This window comes from Lissotriton helveticus, chromosome 3_1 (assembly GCF_964261635.1).
Source record: "Lissotriton helveticus chromosome 3_1, aLisHel1.1, whole genome shotgun sequence".
In the NCBI taxonomy this organism is placed as follows: domain Eukaryota; kingdom Metazoa; phylum Chordata; class Amphibia; order Caudata; family Salamandridae; genus Lissotriton; species Lissotriton helveticus.
In genome coordinates this window covers 765,073,595-765,094,517 of record NC_136061.1, presented here as the reverse complement: position 1 = coordinate 765,094,517, position 20,923 = coordinate 765,073,595, and the positions used below count along the sequence as shown (strand labels likewise).

At 40.4% G+C, this 20,923-nt stretch overlaps 1 protein-coding gene across 9 annotated transcripts in view; it reads left to right on the top strand.

Annotated features, from left to right (window-relative positions):
- SCUBE2 (signal peptide, CUB domain and EGF like domain containing 2) overlaps positions 1 to 20,923 on the top strand; it is a 676,704-nt gene that overhangs the window by 293,736 nt on the left and 362,045 nt on the right. The gene's annotated exons all lie outside the window — the stretch shown is intronic.

Genomic DNA, 20,923 nt, shown 5'->3' with positions numbered 1-20,923 from the left:
AATGCTCGATCCCTCTCAAAAAACAAGCATCCCATCAACGACCTTCTCACCGATGCAAAACCAGACATACTATTCATAACCGAATCATGGTTGGGAGGAGATATGGCTCCAGTCCTACATGAAGCAGTTCCTACAGGCTATCAAATAATCACCCAAAATCGTATAGCCAAAAGAGGTGGTCTAGCTGTTGTATTCAGGCAAACAATACATATCACTAAAATTGACAACATCTCCATAAAGAATTGTGAGGCTCTTCTAATAAGATGCAATCCTACACAGTCTTCCTCCTGTAACTTCCTGCTTCTTTACAGACCTCCACCTAGCAAGGCAACATTCCCAGACGCACTTCTAGACACAGTTGAAAACCTGATAACAATGCACTCCAACCATTGCGTTCTGGGTGACCTTAACATTTGGTTTGATAAACCCAATATGACCCATCCAAAAACTATAATCACCGGCCTAGAAGCATTGAACCTGACATATCCTAGAAGTCATTTTTGCTAATACTAAACTAGTTACCTTTCAAACTATAACTCCAGTCACATGGTCAGACCATCACTTGCTTGCCTTCCAACATAAAACACCGCTAAGCGACTCACCTAAAACTACCTTACATCCACCCACCTATCGGCCGTTGAACAAACTCAATTTGGAACACTTGGAAACACAACTAACATCCAGTACAAATCTGGAAAGCATAAATTCTGTTCAAAATCTATATGAGTGGCTACAGGAAGCTTTTGACGTCCTGATACCACTGAAAACCACACAACAGAACAAAAGAAAAAAAGCGCCTTGGAGAAACATAGAAATAAAAGACATAAAACAACAAATTAGAAAGCTGCAACGTACCTGGCTCAAAACAAACGTCAAACAAGACAAACTTCGCCTACAAAAAATTAACAGATTATACAAGTCTACTATCAAAAAAGCTAAGAAAAGGTGCTATTCAGAGAGAATTCAAAACGCTAAATGTGCAAATAAAGAATTCTATAAAATACTCAATGAATTTTGCAAACCAAATTGCCTAGAAGGAACTCATCCTGTTACTCAAGATTTCACAGACAAACTGGCAAATCATTACACGGACAAACAGACACATTGGAATCGTACTTAAAACAGAAACCAAGCACCAGCACTATCCCTTGTACAAAATAACAATCCAAGAATGCTCTAATCATTCTCTCCGTTCCTTCCAACGCATCTCACACGATGAATTTATGGACCTGGTCAAAGCAAGCAGGCCTGCCGGCAGCCCTTCTGACCCCTGTCCGCCACAAACTTTCAAGACAATTCTTTTAACAACCTCTGCTGCCACTCCAGTAAGAAGAATCATCAACATTCCTTAACTACTGGAATATTTCCAGAAGAACTCAAAAAATCATACATACGCCCTTTACTGAAGAAAACAAACTTGGACCCGCTGAACCCTGACAACTACAGACCCATTACAAATGGACCGTTCCTGGGCAAACTGATAGAAAGAGCAGCGTTCGCCCAGATGTCACAATTCATTGAAGAGAATGACATACTTTCAGACTTCCAAACAGGATTCCGTCCGGGAAGAGGCACTGAATCTGCCCTCCTTGCCATCTGGGATGACCTAAAGAATACAGTTGACCGCAACAGGGTTGCTGCGCTACTTCTCTTGGACCTCTCAGCTGCTTTGGACACGGTTGACCATGACACTCTGAAACAAAGACTCCATGAAGCCGGCATAGAGGGAACTGCTTTAGACTGGATAGCGTCCTACCTTCGAAACAGAACTAATGTCATCCATACCCCCCTTTCTCGTCCATACCATACACCACAAAAGCAGGGGTCCCTCAAGGTTCTATCATCTCGCCCATGCTTTTCAACATCTACATGAAGTCATTACCAGTTCTGATCAATAAATTTCACTTCACGTGCAGATGACACGCAAATACTCCTTCAACTGGAATGCCCCAAAGACATTGGAAAATCACAAATTTTCCGCTGTCTCAGAGCTGTGGATCAGTGGATGACCTGGAGCCATCTCAAATTGAATGCTTCAAAAACTGAAATACTCCGGTGTGGTGATTGGAAACATTACAACCCGCTTGCCGCATGGCCTGATGAACTGGGATCGATGCCTAAAGTATCAAAGGAAATAGGAAACCTCGTAGTAACCATGGACTCCAAGCTGTCGATGAATGCCCAAGTGGATAAACTAGCAAGATCAAGCTTTGCTACTATAAAAACGCTGCGACAAATTTTCCCTCATTTGGGATTTTCACACAAGGTCCAAGCTACCATCTCCCTTGTTCTGTCCAAACTCAATTACGGCAATAGCCTCTACCACAGATCACCTTTAACGACTATGAAAAGACTACAACGGATTCAGAACTTGGCTGCCAGACTACTCTTGCATATCAAACCGCGAGACCACATCTCCCCTGCCTTGAAAGCCCTGCATTGGTTACCGGTTGCCGTTCAAGCTGCTTTGCATCACCCACAAAGCAATACATGGAATGGGACCGCTCTTCATCAGGAATAAAATCACCAAACACATTCAACAAAGGAACCTCCGCTCTAAAGGAGCATCTCGCCTCAAAATCCCACCATACAAGAAAAAACCATGGGTGGCACATCCTTCTCTGTTCAAGCAGCCAAACTATGGAACTCTTTACCCCCCCCCCAACATAAGGTCCACCGACAACCACCTTATCTTCAGAAAACTACTCAAGATTTGGCTCTTCCCCACATAAGCACCATACGCAAACAGAAATTTACAGCATATCAATCAATCAATCAAACACATTTATAGAGCGCGCTACTTACCCGCTAGGGTCTCAAGGCGCTGGGGGGGAGGGGGGGGACTGCTCAAAGAGCCAGGTCTTGAGTTGCTTCCTGAAGGAGAGATGATCCTGGGTCAGCCGTAGGTGGGTGGGGAGGGAGTTCCATGTCTTGGCCACCAGGTAGGAGAAAGATCTTCCTCGGTGGTGGTTTTGCGAATCCGTGGGACGGTGGCGAGGGCGAGGCTGGCGGATCGAAGCTGGCGGGTGGGTGTGTAGAACGTGAGGCGGTTGTTGAGGTATTTGGGGCCCATGTCGTGGAGAGCCTTGTGTGCGTGGACGAGGAGCCTGAACGTGATCCTCTTGCTGACGGGGAGCCAGTGCAGGTCTCTCAGGTGGGCAGAAATGTGGCTGTGACGTGGGACGTCCAGGATGAGTCATGTAGGAGCGTTCTGTATGCGTTGGAGTCTTTTCTGTAGTTTGGCTGTGGTTCCAGCATGGAGGGCGTTCCGGTAGTCCAGTCGGCTGGTGACGAGGGCCTGGGTGACCGTCTTTCTGGTTTGGGTGGGGATCCACCGGAAGATCTTTCGAAGCATGCGCAGGGTGTTGAAACATGATGACGAGACGGCGTTGACTTGCTTGGTCATCGTGAGGGAGGAGTCCAGGATGAAACCCAGGTTGCGTGCGAGGTCCGTGGGAATGGGGGCGGTGCCCAGTGCAGGGGGCCACCAGGAGTCATCCCAGGTGGAGGGGGATGGTCCGAGGATGAGGACTTCCATCTTGACCGAGTTCAGCTTCAGACGGCTGAGCTTCATCCATTCCGCGACGTCTTTCATTCCTTCCTGGAGGCTGGCTCTGGCGGTGGCGGGGTCGTTGGTGAGGGAGAGGATCAGCTGGGTGTCGTCAGCGTAGGAGATGATGTTTAGGTTGTGTTGGCGTGCGATGGCTGCGAGGGGGCTCATGTAGACGTTGAAGAGGGTGCGGCTGAGCGAGGAGCCTTGAGGAACGCCGCAGATGATCTTGGTGGCCGCTGAGCGGAAGGGAGGGAGGCGGACTCTCTGAATTCTGTCGGAGAGGAAGGAGGTGATCCATTCCAGAGCTTTTCCTTGGATCCTGGCGTGGTGGAGGCGGGCTGTTAGGGTGCGGTGGCAGATCCCTCTGTATACAAGCATTTTTTTCACTATAGATATGTACCATTCTTTGTGTATTACTTTGTATAAACATGAAAAATAATTTTGTCATTGAGAGAAAAAATAATAATAATACATGAATCAAAGATCATCTTTGGTCTACATGTACATACTTTCATTGTGCATCTATGTACCTTCTATGTACTTGGATCTGTGTGTCTTTCTTCTGAAAAAGTATATCCAATGCACTACCCTATTTTTCATCCTGTGCCTCTATCAATATCTTTAATCTACATATACTTACCTCCTTTATGTATCTATATACTTTCAATGTAATTATGGATCTATATATTTATTACTTTCTTCTAATTTAGCATTTCCAATGCACTACCCTATTTCTCAGCCTATACTTCGCTCAATATATCTTCTAGCCCAACCTTTCTGACTCATCTCAAACTTCTTCTACTACTCCTTCCAATGCACTACCCTATCTCTCATCCTATATATCTATCAATATATCCTCTACATCCACTCTCTCATTTATCCCAAACCCCATACCACTACTATGATTGCCAAAGTAACCCTTTCTAGACTTCCTTCTACTCTACCCCTCCTTGCATCATCTGACACCTCTTCTACTATACCGATCCCCTAAAACAAACCTTTCTAAACTCTTTCCTCTGAGTCCTCCCCTCCAAAACTCATTTTTACTCATCCAAAAGCCTCCTCCTATTGCTAAGACCTAAAAAAAATGAAAAATTATCTTTCACTCTTTTACCCCTCCACTATCCTTTTCAATCGAAATTAACAGACTAACATGTTCACTTCTCAAATTCCTTATTAAACTATATAGATTTTCCAGGATTTCTAAAGTCGTCAGATCATTTATGGATAACAGATCCATGTCTTGCTTTTGCGATTTCAAGAGTTTCACTTCTTTAGTCGTTGATCTTAATTTGAAAAATTTATGGAGTTTTAATCCACGGGTAAATTTAAACAAGTCAATTTTAATTTGAGTATATTCAAAACTGGCTTATGGGCAGAAGGTTAAAAGTATTTACTGTTTAATGATGGCGCCCATTTAATATAAGGGCCAACAAAGTCCGTTTAGTGGTAATATGTGGGGCGAAAAGTGGTAATCGTTAAGGCGAAAACACCACATCTAATACATACCTACATCAGAAGGCGTAACACGGGCAAAGTTATCTAACAGCATACATTCGTTGAACTGGTCTAAAGACAATGAATAGTCAATCATTAGACAATGATCTAATGACGTGTAATGACTGTTACTCCCATATTTTGCTAAAATAACGCAACCAAGATCACTAACTTTAAATACCTTATAACATATAATTTAGTTACACTGATTACCTAAACTACACAAAATATTCATGTGCGCTCTATAATATATAATCCTGCCACATTGTAACAAAATGTGACATTTGGTCCTTTCACAATTAAATGGGTGGAACATGTATACTAAATTTTGCTTAGATTTGGCAAACAGGTCAAAAATTAAGGGAAATATTTTTTAAATCCATATGTCAATAATATATACACATTTATAAACAAAAATGGTAACCTATTACCATTGAAATGAAGTGGTAATAGGTTTTTAGTAACAATAAAGCTTAATTCCTAACTGTATGCAACTCTCTAAGCTATAAATCTGCATAACGCTGACCGCACAATAATTGAAATTTGACATAAAATCTATATGGCTGATTTGTACCTACCCAGTCGTGAGGCCCATGTACTATGGTATACAGTGAACTTAGCATGGTACACCATAGCACAATATACAAGTACGTTTTATATAACGTATACGTTTAACATTACTTACTCTGTTTACATATACAAGCAGAAAATTGACATGTATTCCGCATATATAACTTTGATTTTTTTTCCACACATTATAACCCTATGTTTCCATTAATTATACGTTTAACATTACTTACTCTGTTTACATATACAAGCAGAAAATTGACATGTATTCTGCATATATAACTTTGATTTTTTTTTCCACACATAACCCTATGTTTCCATTAATTCCACAATCCATTTTATGCCACTCTACTGTATAACAATTCACTTTACGGCAGTCCACTGTACGCTATTTAAAGTATGCTACTCCACTATGACACTCCCGTATGCACCACTATAATGTACTCTAATCTACTGCACGTTAGCCCACTCTACTCCACCGAACTCCACTGTGCGCCACTCAAGTCTGCAACACTATAAGCTATTATACTGTTAACCACTGTATTTTATTACACTTTTGGTTATGAGTTTCTGTCACCCCTACATTGTGCTGCTCGCTACTGTACACTGTTCATCATACGCAACCCTATTTTTACGGTATTTCACTATATATATTTCACTATATATGCTATTCAACTATGCCCCACTTCATAGTACAGTACTGGAGTGTACACTAATCCAGTTAATGCTACTCCACTCTACGGCACTCCATTGTACCTAAAAAACAGTATACACCACTGTACTGTACTACAGTCCACTGTATGCTATTACAATTTACAAAACTAAATTCTGCACTACTGCGCTAAATGGCACTTTACTGTAGGTTACTAGAGTCTACACTCCGATATTATTTATTTTTATTTATTAATTAATCTTATAGAGCGCGACAGCTACCCATAAGGGTTTCCCGGCGCTGATTGACAGTAAGCACATAGTTGATCCTGAGGAGAAGAATTATTAGGCAAACAGCCAGGTCTTTAAGGCTCTTCGAAAACGGAGATGGCACTGCTCCGTTCGTAAGTCCATAGGAAGAGAGTTCCACAATTTGGGTCCCAATACAGCAAAGGAATGGCCTCCCATTCTAGAAAGTCTAAATCTAGGTACACAGAACAAATGTTGGGAAGAAGAACGGAGTGAGCGGATGGGTAAATAAGGCTTGACGAGTGCTCTGAGGTAGGTAGGAGCAACATCAGTTTTAATCTTATGCATAAAGCATAGTGCCTTAAATTTTACACGATTTTCGATGTTAAGCCAATGAAGTTGCTTAATACGTTTCGTGATAGGATCATATTTCCGACATCCACACAGGAGTCGAGCAGCAGCATTCTGGACCAATTGGAGACGACGCAAGACCGCCTTGGTAACCCCCAGATAGAGCACATTACTGTAGTCCAATCTAGAGGTCACCAAGGCCGTCACAACCGATCTCCGCGTGTCAGATGGCAGAATCCAGAAGATCTTTCTCAGCCATCTAAGAATTGTAAAACAGGTGGCTGAGACTTTATTCACTTGGTCTTTCATCGACAGATCTCTGTCAATGAGAACCCCGAGGTTCCTAGCACGTTCAGAAGGAATAGGTAGAACGCCCATGGTTGATGGCCAGTGTCTCGGACTCCAAAGGTCCGGCTTGTTACCAAAGACAAGCACCTCCGTCTTTTCACTGTTAAGTTTTAAAAAATTACGGCTCATCCAGCGGGAAATGTCGCTGAGACCGGATTGCAGAGAAGAAGGTGAAGAAGGATCTGCTTGAGATAAAGAAAAAACAATCTGAGAATCATCAGCATAAGTGAAAAGATTGAGACCAGAAAGCTGTGCAACATGGGCTAACGGAACAACATACAGATTAAAGAGGAGAGGGCTAAGAATAGAACCCTGGGGGACACCGTGAGGGGAATAGTGGGTGTTCGAAGTGGAAGTATTTGAAAAGATTTGAAAAGTCCTATCGGAAAGAAAGGACGAAAACCAGAGTAGGGCTTTGTCGCAAATGCCAAAAGAGGCAAGGCTATCGAGGAGGATATTGTGGGAGACAGTATCGAAAGCTGCACTGAGATCAAGCAGAATCAGTGCAGCTGTTTGACCCTGATCCAATAATTGGCGAATGTTCTCAGTAACGCCTAATAGGGTGGTTTCTGTGGAGAATCCTTGGCGAAAGCCAGATTGAGATGAGTGAAGAAGATTGTTAGAAGTGACAAAACGTGAGAGATGTAGATGAATGTGTTTTTCCAAAACTTTTGAAAAAGCTGGCAACAATGAAATAGGCCGGAAATTGGCAGCGACATTAGGATCTGCAGTAGGTTTCTTGAGGAGTGGAGTAACCATTGCATGTTTCCAGCAATGGGGGACCGTGGCAGAAGCAAGGGAAGCATTGAGCAAAGAGCAGATCACTTCAAGTTGGGGGGATTCAAGCTGGCGTAGAACCGATAGATAACCCTTTTCAATTATAGACCACTCTACTGTATGGTACTCCAGATTATGCCACTCCAATATATATTTGAAGATTTTACACCATTAAACTGAACATTATGACACTGAAGAGTGCTCAATTCTATGCTACTCCAGTAGACGCCATTGCACTGTACCCTATTTCACTGTACCCCATTGTAGTGTCCACTATTCTGCTGTGCACCATTGCACTGTAAGGTACCCCAGTATAAGCCACTGCACTTTATGGATCTTTCATTTACAACACTACGCTACCACACTACGTTTTACGTAAGTCCACTGTACACCACTAAACTCGAAGCCACTCCAATGTATGGTACTCCACTGTAATCCACTGCAGTGTATACTATTCCACTTTATGCCACTCCACTGTACTAGAGACCACTGTATGCCACTCGACTGTATGCTATTTCAGTATACAATATTCCAATATATGCTCCAACACTGTACTGTACAGCACTCCTGTTTGTAGTACTTCACTGTACACCAGTATAGTGGACGCAAATACACTCTACAGTACTTTACCACACTCCACTCTGTGCTATAACACTTTATACTACTGTAGTGTAAACCACTACACTCTATACTACTCCAATGTACACCATTGTACTGTATTATAATTTACTCAACACCAATTCACTTTATGCCATTCCACTGTCCGCCACTCCAGTTTACATTTTTCCACTTTACTCCACTAAACCACAATATAGTGTATGATAGTAGACTGTACAACACTCTCCTCCACTGTATTTTACCACACTCCACTTAATAATACCCCACTCAACTAAGCTGGATCAATATTCCATATTTGTTACTAACATTACAAAAACTATTAAAGTTGACCCAAAAACAAAGGTTAAAAATAAGTTCTAGTTAGGAAAACTTTATTTATTTTTGCATTACAAACCAAACTTAAACTACAAAAGCATTAGACATTCTAAAGTTATATTTTTAATTAATCATTTATGCACCACTTTCAAATGACAATGCCATACTTATAACTCACATTTATACTTGCGCACCACCTCAAAATTCTTTTAACTCGTGCACCTTCCTACACAGCCTCTTCACCTCATTTGTCGCACTACATTATAACTCGCTACTGATATCATTTAAGATGTCATAAGTGTTGTTAATAATGCAATTGTTTCACTTGCTCTAACTTCTATAATATGCAATGATAAGGGAAGTGCATGGAGAAGGGGCGAGCTAGAGTTAATGTAGTGTGGCGAGTGAGGTGAAAGAACTGTGTACAGAGATACGCAAGTTTTCTAAATTTTAGGGTGGTGTGAAGGTATAAAAGTGAGTTATAAGTATGACATTAAATTACATGGCTATCGTGACAGCTGAAAAGGTTTTTCTTTTTTTTTATTTGCATATTACTTTGACAGATGCTTAGCACAAGCATCTTTCGCTTGGTGCTTTTACATTTCTGCGGATCCATCAACTGTAGTTTATTTGCTAATAACTGACATCCTGTAATAAATTCACACAATAGCTGGCAAACATTTAACATGCTTAGTGTTCTGTGCATAAGTTAAGTTTCATGTAGATCCATCAAGGGGGTCACCCTTAAAGGGACAAAAGCATGTGCATAACACTTGACAGGCTTTAGCAAGTTAATGACGGTGCAGTAATCGTGGGTTTCCTGCAGTTTATGGGGTGGAGTGGTGTGGTGGTACTAAATTTAAAATGGGGAGGGGGTGAGGGGGTTATAAAAGCATTGATGTGCTCTTAATCTTTACACATTTTGACGATCAGCACAACACTTGGCAGACCCCATATTTAGGTTACTCCTTATATTTTGAGTTACATGCAAATCCGTCAAGTGGTGGCACAGTTAAACGCGAGGGTGTTTAAAAGAGTTCATTTTTGCTGATAATGTAGGGCATGATTATGATTGCAGTGGGACCCTGCATTACCGCCCGCCACATTATGATGGTGGGCTGATGGTTAGCAGTTGGAGAGTATGACTGCTGCGGATCCGATGGGCTCAAGGAGCCTGTCGGACCATCGGAGGGTCTGCTAACCCTACAATGGTGGCTGTGCCTGCCAGGCATCGCAGTAGGGATTACGATGTCCCTTCCCACCGGCCATTTCATGGCGGTTTACCGGCCATGAAAAGGCAGGCAGAAAGGGACATTGGGGGCCCGTAGCGGGCCACCCTTCCCCCTGTTCCCCCAACATGGGCCCTGGGGGGCATCTATGTTGCCCCCCTACATATCCCTGCACCATGTGGTAGGCACTGCATGGTGCAGGGATATGTAAAATGTGTTATGTTTTGTACTGCGGCTTGAGCTTGCAGCCTACAGCACACACTGCAATGCAAAACATATACATTATGACCGTCTTGAAGGCAGTCACATTGTGATATCGGTTGCTGGCCACCGACAGCTAGCTGGGTGGTCCCGTTTCCGAAGGGATGGCGGTCAGACATAAGTCTGACTACCAACCTAATCAGGCCTGTAGTCACTATTTAATCAATCTTTATTTTTAATTTTTCACACAGTGATCAAGTGAAGCTCAGTGTATGGATTTTTGGTTTCAACTTTCAATTAAATCTGATAAGGCAGGGGGTAAAAGTTAAGGGGAGGGTCAAAATATATTGTCTATGCTAATGACTTTGGTGACATTTCATAGATCTGCCCACAATTCAGCAAGTGCTTGGCAAGTTTGTTATATTTCATGTGTAAATTTCATACAGATCCATCTTGATTGTGGTATGGTTAAATGTGGAAAAAAGTAATTATTTGTTAATAACTTTCAAACCCTTTGACATATCTGCCCAAAATTGATCAGTAATGTACAGGTTTAGCTTTCTCTTGGTATGTCAAGTTAAGCCCAGTACAAGGATCCCAGGTTTCATGCAGATCTGACAAGCGGGATGTTGAGGTAAAGGGTGGGGGTGGGGCGGGCGGAGTAAAAAAAAAATTATGATTTTAGCACCAAGTGACATATTTCCTTGAACGTTTACATAGACGAATTCGTTTTAAACTTGCAAACTGTATGTGCTACTGATATTTGGCCACATGGGAGGTTGTTACCTGTGGCAAATCTCTTTTGCACATAACTGAAGGCTACAAGTAGCAGTGGTTAGCCGCATGGTGTGTTCGCACTGGCCAGACCCTGCAGTCATTGTCCAGAGTACATGGCTAATGGCCAAGTAGAACAGGGGCTGGATGCAACACGATGCAGAGGCATTATTATTCACCACCACTCCTACCATTCTCTACATATATTTCCATGCAACCACCAGGAACCAGTTTTACCTTTCCATCTAAAACACAGTTACTATGAACTTATGATTAGCTTTGTTCAGAACACCTTAATGTTTGTTAATGTATATCTCTGGAAGGGTGAAGCATAGCTCCAAGTGTGTGAGACATGCTCAGTATTTGCTCCGGTCCTCCCATGTCCTTAATGAAATAGCGCTGTTAGGATGGTCCCCTCCTGAGGGTAAAATAGGGGTGTTGAATTGGAAACCCTCATGAGTGGACTGTAGAGGTTTATGGCCAAGCAGCCTCTGCTACAGCCTGCAGAAACACAAGAGAGGAGCAACACTAGAATAGTGGTGTGGTCCCAAGATGGCATCCGGCGCTGCACAATCCAGTTAAGATCATTTAGACATATCCATGCCTGAAAATAGATGGACCGCATAGAAGGTCCAAAACATCATGGTTCATTTTATAACATTTTGAGCTTAAGGTGAACAAGATATGGACTTCTGTCAGACTTGACGTACTCCAGATTCAGGCATTGACTCCTCCAGAATATTTGTAACTGCTAGGCAGTGCATCAACTGTTGGTAAGTTCTAGGAGCAATCCAAGTGCTACGTCCAACTTGGTGAGCATTGAGGTTTATGAGGTCTGAAGTATCTTCTATGCCACTAAAGACACAGACCCAAAGAGACCTGTTGGGACTTTAGCTGACCACTGAAATTTCTGGTGACTCCAACAAGGGATTCTGTCTTCTAAGACTTCAATGAGAGCAGAGCCCCACAAAATGAACATAGTGCTCACTAAGTGAGAATTGCTGGACAGCCTACCTGCTTTCAAAGAAGAACTCGAGGGAGGCCTGATAAAACTGTTTGCAAGAGCTTTAAGAAGACTTAGGTAGAAAATTATAACGTTTGAGAAAGAACATGGGCACCCTGGGAAAGAAGTGGTCGACTTTAAGGCTAAGAACAACTAACAGGTGGCAGCGGAAACTAAGGTTTCCACGAAGCTTCAAATATGTGAAATAAGACCAAACAAGCCCTTGTGAAAATTGAAGAACTGAACAATCACTCCAGGAGGGAAACATTTGGATCTGAGGCCTACTGAATGGGACAGAAGGCCCAGATCTGGAAGATGCTATTGTAGGCACATTCTCATCTGATTGAGGTGCAGACGTGATGGGTTTGAATGACCGAATTCAGCATAAACTGACTCATCCTTGAAATGGACTTTACATCGCTCTACTTCTTTAACCAGATGAAGCCAGCATCTCCGAGATGGTATCTTATGCAGATAAAATGCAATCAGACATTGCTTAAAATGAGTGCGCAGTGGAAAGAGGCGAGAATCTATAAGTCAGGTCTATAAAAATGTTACATTGCACCAATGTCCTTTGTGGATTAAAAAAAAGTTTGACCCTTAAGATTAACATTAGACACTGACATACTGTGATTATGTAGAACCATGTGCATCTAGAAGTGTACTTGTCCCATCTCTGGCGGAGGGTGGGGGTGAGGGGGTGGGGGGTGTAACATACTTCAACCAAGACTCGCAATATACTTTAGCTACACGGAACAGGGATAGTAGCAGGGTATGTTCTCTTTTCTCCACTGTTTTCTTCCCCCCAAAATCCATATAAACAGAGCTTGACTAAGGTCCTAAATGGCTCCACAATGGTGGTTTATCGCTACGTCAGTTGGTTTCTGGAGATTTAAAATTGTTCATAGTTAAGACCGCGAAAAGTAGATCATTGACACCTCTACAGTTGTTTCAACACAACCCACTTCTTACACTACACAGGACTGTTGTGATTATGTCTCTGTGTGTGAAGGGCTTTACCTTCCCAGACAACAGACTTGTGTTGTGGAAACCCTTATTAGTGCACCACCCTGATTATTATATGCCTTCACAAAACCCAAAATGAATTAAGATTAAAACATGGATAATATCCTGATAATTTTACTACTCAAAAAATGTAAAACTAAATGGAGTATCGTTTTGAACAAGAACCTCTCCTTTTACACTAAGACAATATAAAAGATAAACACATCCATTTTTTTGATCATTAAGACCAATCAGCACAGCACTCTGAAAACAGTTGCAACAGTTATTTCCCAAACACATGGCAGGAGGATTTTCTATTGGAATCTATACTACAGCTATTGGTTTTGCAGAAGTGGACAGTGTCCTCTCGGGGATTTTAATTTGGGGTACTATTGGAACTTGGATGGATCAGTAATGAAAAGAAGTTCTGTAACTGGGGTCTCTAAAAAATCTTTAAAATGCTATGGCCAAACAGATCCTTTTTGTGAGTTGATTTCACCTTTGTTATATACTAGTCCCTTTGGTGCAGAGATGGATAGGTTCAATATCAGAAGAAGTAGACCTGGCCTTGAAAACAAGGAGACAAGTTAGATGAAATCTACATCAAATCCTATTAAGAGATCAGTTTTTTGGAAAGCAAGTAGAGGCTCGCACTAAAGAAAACTTTGACCTAATGAGTGCTTTGATGTCTCACTCCATAGGGTTCAAAATGCGTTTAAAGCTGTGCTACGGGACTAGTGTGTAGCCATAATGATGGTGGGGGTTTGTAGATTAAAGGCATTGGAGTTACAGAGGCTTCAGTCAGAATTAAAGATACAAGATTTTCAGACAAATTACATCAGTTAGAGAAATATTATGATGAGTAAAGGTCAGCTACAACCTATCTATGCTGGTAAAGCTGACATGCCCCATTCCACATTAAAAGGTGAGTAATAAAGTTGGGACACTTTTGACCTGAAAACTGAGATAGAAGGTGGAAAAAGCCTATGGCAAGCAATTAATTTCTGAGTCAGGGAAAACTGACAAAGGGGAAGGGGGAAGAGGTGTGGCGCCGCAGCCAGGGCGACTGACGTTGGACGCTGGGGATCACGGTTCGATTACCGGCTCCTTCGGCAGGGGTCTTCCCAGCACCATGCGACTCTGGGCAATAGCTTGCTTAATCTTCCCAATGGCCCTCAAGCGCCGGGATACCTAACGGGTAAGACGTGCGCTATACAAGTACTGGATTTACATTAAAAGACTGAATTGATTCTAAAATGTTATTTAACTCAGAGGTCTACTTCTCAGAGGTTAGAAAGACATGCATTACAAGACCTAAACAGACTGTATGGATTCATGGGCAGGCTGACATTTTGGAAGAACGTAACACTAGTGATGAGGTCACCTTGGCCAACCAGGCTCTCAGTACCTAAATCCGATGGCTGTACATACCACTACAAGACTTTTACTTCACTGTTAATCCCTGAATTAATTACGGTGTATGTGCATAGCCATGCTTGACAGATTACCCCCTCTGAGCGAAGCTGATGTCGCAGTTATCCTAAAGCCAGATAAGAAACAACTGCTCTGCTCTTTGCCTAGGCTTAATGCTGATTCATACAAAATCTTGACATACCGGTTGGAGCAACTGAAACCAGATTTCGTACGTCCAGACTAATCTGGATTCATCGGAGGCAGTATTGGAAGGCTAGCTCCCTGGTCAAGAAGGCTCAAAGCAAAATAATACCTGCGTTCCTAGTGTTTCTAGACATTGAGAGCTTTAGACTGGACGGACTGTGGGTTCATTGGTTTGTTAATGGAAAATATGGGTAAGGTGCCCAAGTTAATTAAAATGGTGACTATAACAATCCTATGGTTACAAATTTTCAGAATGGGCAAATATTAAACCTGCTAATGCTACTTGAGAAATTTAGTAGGTAGTGCCCCATCACAAGTTGTAATTACTTTGAGCATTGAACCATTTGCTTGTCATATCAGACAATGTCAGGAAGCCCAGGGTTTATTTGCCCTTTAGTTCGGACACACAAAACACTAATGTTACTTGACAATTACACTCACTTAACTTGGAGTTATGCTGAGAGCTCCCCACCTGTTCTTGTTGACCACAATCAAATATTTAAAAAAAATTGCAGGTTATAAAATAACATGGTAAATTGGACATAAAGATTCTTACCCTACCGGGGAAAACTGTGTCCTAATTAAAATAACCTTTCTGGTTTCAGTGGGCTGACTCCTATATTACATGTTTGAGGATTTAAATCACACTGAAGGTGTAGGATCTGGCAAGGACTTACTGCTCTCCATTTTTTGCAGAAAATACGAAAGACCAGGGAAGATGGTCTCCTATATCTATTTTTTGGCTGAGAAGGATGGAGGTAAAAAAAAAGACTGCACTTCTCAGAATTCTGTACGTCTTCTAGGCCATACCCAAGAGGCTGGAGCCCCTGTACATAGACTCCATTTACCATTGTGCTCTACAAAGTATGAGGAAGGGCATTAAGGCAAAAATACTTTAAAATCTTGAGACCTGCATATAAGCAGGAGACGTCTCAATCGGACTTCTGCACATATCATACAGGGCAATTAAAAGTGGTGATTGAATGGTCCAAAACAGAAGCTAATAAACTATAAAATTAAATCTATGATGGAGTGATCCTCTGATATGTAATGTAGTTATGAAAATACCTTTCACTGCCTAACTTCAGCCACAATACACTGGTACAAACAAATTTCAGTGTTTGGCATAACGTAACTTTGAAGCAGGGGCTCATGCCTTTCCCCAATACTCTGAAACCTCTCAACCCAGTGTTCACCCCAATGGTTCACTAGGGTGCATTTGATAAATGGAGAGAAGGTGGATTTTTTTTAACTGATTTTATTTTTGAAAATCCTTCATGAAATGTAAGTTAGAGTTTGATTTGGATGAATCATAGCGCTTACACTATCCCCAGATACCCCACTGGGTAATGGACCGTGCAAAGAAAGCTGCCATAAGAGAAAAAATAACCTTTGAACTCTCTTCTTGATGCTCACCTCCACTGGAGGGATTCTTATCAAAATGTGTGAAACTGAACTCAAATCACCTGTGCAGTGCTCACAACATGGTAATTGGGAGCGTGTTTTGAATTGGCAGGTGTGCAATAAAGTGTGGGAAATTTTAAGGACGATGTACACAAAAGCTCATTGTCCTGAATAAACGCATGTATAACTGGTATTATACCACAGAAAAAGCAGCCACACAATTCATGAGGCTGTAATCAAAGATGTGACCTAGTGGGGGTGTTCTAAACGCAAATTACTCTGAAAGGATATATTAGGGGCTATAAAACAGATAATTGGATACCCTATTCCTGATAATTCTGAATCTTTCAGTTTTTTAAGAATGCTGTGATCAGACAATGTCTTAATAAAGTGTTGTTTGGGAAACAGCAAAGCTTGCTTTTGCAGCTTGTGGGGAAAAAAGTACTTCCGCTTTGTGACAGTGGAAATGATGACTCTGGAACATACTATCCATGGAAAGGGTTACAACCAATGTGAAAGGGAAGTACCTACAATTTGATGTTCTCCGGAAGCCATTGGTAGATTGCGTTTCGAGGGGCATGCTGACATTAACGCTAGCACTCTGCTTAAAATCATTGTATCTAGTCTTTTTTTTGTTTGTTTAATCTGCTTTATTTGGAATAAAGGCATATACAATTAAATATAAGCACAACAAAATACAAACTTAGCCATCAAGAATGGTAAATCTTGGAAGCGATACTAAAGCTGTTTATATTTTATGGATATCATTAGGGAAGAGAAAGGAGAAAGCGGAAAAGAAGGGAAAGGGGAGGGGGAGGGAAAAGGATAAAGTAAGTGAAGACCGATAACAAAAGAAGAGTACTATGAAGAATGCCTTTCATGAAGAGAAAATGGTAAGAAAAAATATAAATGTGAAAAGTAAAACGAGTTAAGACTGAACAGAGAGATTAGAAGTTCACCGAGGTTATACTTTTTCAGAAAGCATAGGTTTAATATTTTGCACAGCTATTTTGTCTAACAAACTTGTTAATGGTATCCATTACATTTCTGTATTTAATTGTCGCATACAAGATGAGGCAAAAGCTGTATCTGACCTATATTATTGACAAATATCATACCACCATGCTATAAATGTAATATTAGAGGAACATTTCCAATTAATTTTAACTTGCTAAAAAAACTAAAGCTAACATAAGGTCAAACAATCCATTCTTATGAACATTTAACGAGGCAAGTTCATATAGGCTACCTAAAAAAAGCAATGTCGGAGACATAGTACATTGCACATCAAAACGTTTTGTAATTTGTGACCTGACTTTTTCCCAAAATGACACAGTAGGTTGCCATAGAAAAAAGAAGGTGCATGAGGTCTCTGTTCAGATGACCACATGACCAACATGCACTGTTATTAGTCCTAGAGAATTTGGCACTAAAACTTGGACTAGGATGTAATCTGTGCTATAGAAGAAACAATGATTGGGTAGTGGTAACTGTTCTAGAAATTTTATTCCAGAAGGAGACTGGCCAAACAAATCCCAAATCTGCTTCCCATTGGAGTAAAATTTTAGTTTTAATCCTAGATATATCTGGGGAGAGAAGAAATGTGTAAATGAGAGAAGCTTAGGAGTAGCAGCTAGTATTCTGATTAGAGGTAAATACGTCGGAGAGAGTGTAGGATTAAAAAGTAGTGAATGGAGAGTTTAAAAAATGATGTCAATAAGAATAGTGAATTTATGGCAAAAAGGTAGAGGGCACTGAAAAGCTTCTTGAAATTGAGGAAAGCAGCAAGGATTAGAACCATTAAATAAGTGATGAACCCATATTATACCTTTATGCTTCCAAGGTTTTGAATATAGGGATAATTTTTTTTATAGTGATAAGATGGTTGTACCATAAGGGATATTGTAGAAAAGATTTAGGTTTGATAATATGGTTTCAATATACCATAATTTTCATTGATTAAAAGTGAAGAAGTACTAAGTTTCTTAGAAGAAAAAGAAAGAACTTCTCTTAGAGAGAACGTTGCAAGCAAGGCTTGTTCAATATCAAACCAAGTAGTAAATGAGGAGGATGAAGCAAGAAGCCATTTCGAGGCCTGTCGCAAACAAAAAGCTTTGATTGGTCGAAAATCTGGAAAATTAACCCCACCCTCTGTCTCAACCTGTTCAAGATGCGAAAGGGAAATTCTAGATTTTTTTCTAATGGCAGAGAAAGGAAGAAAGTAAAGAATCAATTAAAAAAAAATGTATGAGAAATGAGAACTGGGATCGTGGATAAGAATTATAATAACATTGGTGAAATCTTCATCTTAATGGAGTCGGGACAGCCCCACCATGAAAAGGAATGCAGGGTTACAGGAATAGATTAATGTATCAATACTATTTATTCCTTATTTCATATTTATAGAGACCAATTCTTTAATAGAGTTGGTGAACCAAATAACCAAGTATTTAATTTTACAAGTACTCCAATGAACCAGTAGAAACAAAAAAGTGTTTTATGCAGACTTTTGTAAGAGGCAAAACCTCTGTTTTATTTGAATTTATTTTATAACCCGCTACTAAAGAGAACTGAGAAATTTCTGAAAGTAAGGTAGGAATCATGCGATAAGGATGGATAGGAAAAGAAAAATGCCGTGTGCATATGCGGAGTGTGTCAAGTGTTTATCTTCATACTGAAATCCTGTTCTTAAATTGTCTTTGCAAATTTACCTCTTTGTAAAGGAAAATATTGGGAAATTTGTGCATTAACCAAGACAGAAGCTGTGGGTGCCTTATACAAAAAAGAAATAATATTAGGACTAAATCCATGCCAAGTAAGACATTTAAGTAAAAAGTTCCAGTCAACTCTGTCAAATGCTTTTTCTGCATCAATAGCAACATCAGCTAATGAGTAAGAGAGACCAGGCTTTATTTAATACATTACAAATCTAGAATTGTTGGAGGCCAGTCTACCCTTAACAAAACGCAATTGCTCCTTGCCTATTAAGTTAGGTAAAATTGGTTTGAGACATAAAGCTATTAACTTGGCAAAGATTTTATAATCTACATTTACAAGGAAAATAAGCCTATAATTTTTACACTGTGTAGGGTCTCGAATATAACATACAGTAGCCTCCTGAAAAGCACCACTAGCAAGAACCAGTAGAATAAAAAAAAATGAAAGAGCTATTAGAATTTAAGAAACAGAATATTCGAAAAATGTGAATAAAATTTGACAGTGTATCCATCCGGTCTGGGATGTTTACGCTTTTTGAGCAAATTGAGAGCTTTGAGAATTTCTGAAAGTGATAGGTCGTGTTCAAATTAATAGTATATAAATTTAGATATATCTTGCTCTGAAATATCTTGATCTTTTGACAGCTGCGTGCCAGTAGAAGATTGAATAGAATATAATATAGTGCATAGTTTTCAGGTTTTTAGATAATTAGCTAGGAGTTTTCCTACTTTGTTATATCGCCCATAGTTCCGGGCACTACTCTGAAGTAATATGGATGAAGCGCTATCCGTAATTATTCTATTAACCTGAAATTTAACATGAACAAGTTCATGTAGGTTAAAGTCTGAGGTGGAAGAATAGAATTGGTGCTCTAGAAGTTCATTGTTGGATAATAATGATTTGTGTTCAGAAAATTGCCTCATTTTATTTTTTTAAACAAAATCGATTATAAAACCATGTGCAGCAGCTTTAAAAGTGTCCCACAAGTGTCCCCAAATAAACATTTGATTCTGCATTAAGGGGAAAGAATTAAGTGTCAAAAGAAATGAAAGCAGTAGAGAAACTGGGTCCTGTAATAGAGTATTATTAAACCTCCACCTACCGGATTTGGGATGTGCTGGGGTTCAGTCCATATCGGCAACTACTGGGGCATGATCAGATATAACAATAAATTCAATAGTAGAATTAATAAGGGTTTGTGAAAGGGACTTGATGGCAAAGATGTGTTCCAATCGTGTATGAATACCGTGTGAAGGGGAGTAAAATGAGAACTCTTTTAAGGAAGGATTGCACAATCTCCATGCATCTACCAGATGGCTTTGGACCTCATGATACCCAGACTAAGCCACACATTAGTACACTGTATACCTGACTTTGTACCAACTCGGTGGAGGGGGTAAGGGTGGGATTGTTTTTACTGCTTTGATGCTTATCCTGTTTTGATGAGAAGTTTGTACACAGTTCAGTTGCTGATGCTTCCTGATTTGACTCCTGCACTTACTGTTGCTATGTGATTGCGCTGTGCGCTTGATGAGAATCTCAATAAAATGTGTTTAATAAAAAATCTACTAGATGGCTTTGGGAAATTTAAATTGTTTGTGTTTTATGGGGAACAAATCGAATTCGAGACTGTTGATCTATGAATGGATCTACACCCTGTAGAACAAAATAAAATCATCATTATATTTAAAACATTTCTTAGACATATTGGGCCACAATAGGTAATTAGGTTGGGTCGGTCCATACACATTGCAAACCGTTAATGAAATGTCATTAATAAGAAACTTAACAAATATCCATCGACCATCTGAATCATTTCAATATCTTGCGTAACAAATTTATTTCTTAAGAGCAGGCGTAACAAAAACATGACCAACCCAATTATGTTTGAGTTTTAAGGTTTCTGATTCCATAACATGAGTCTTTTGAGGTCTGGATTATAGGTAGCCAAATGAGATACAATTCTCTGCCTTTTTATCAGATTAACAAATCCTTTCACATTCCATGAAACAACTCTGAATGCAACAATCAATCAATATATTTGAA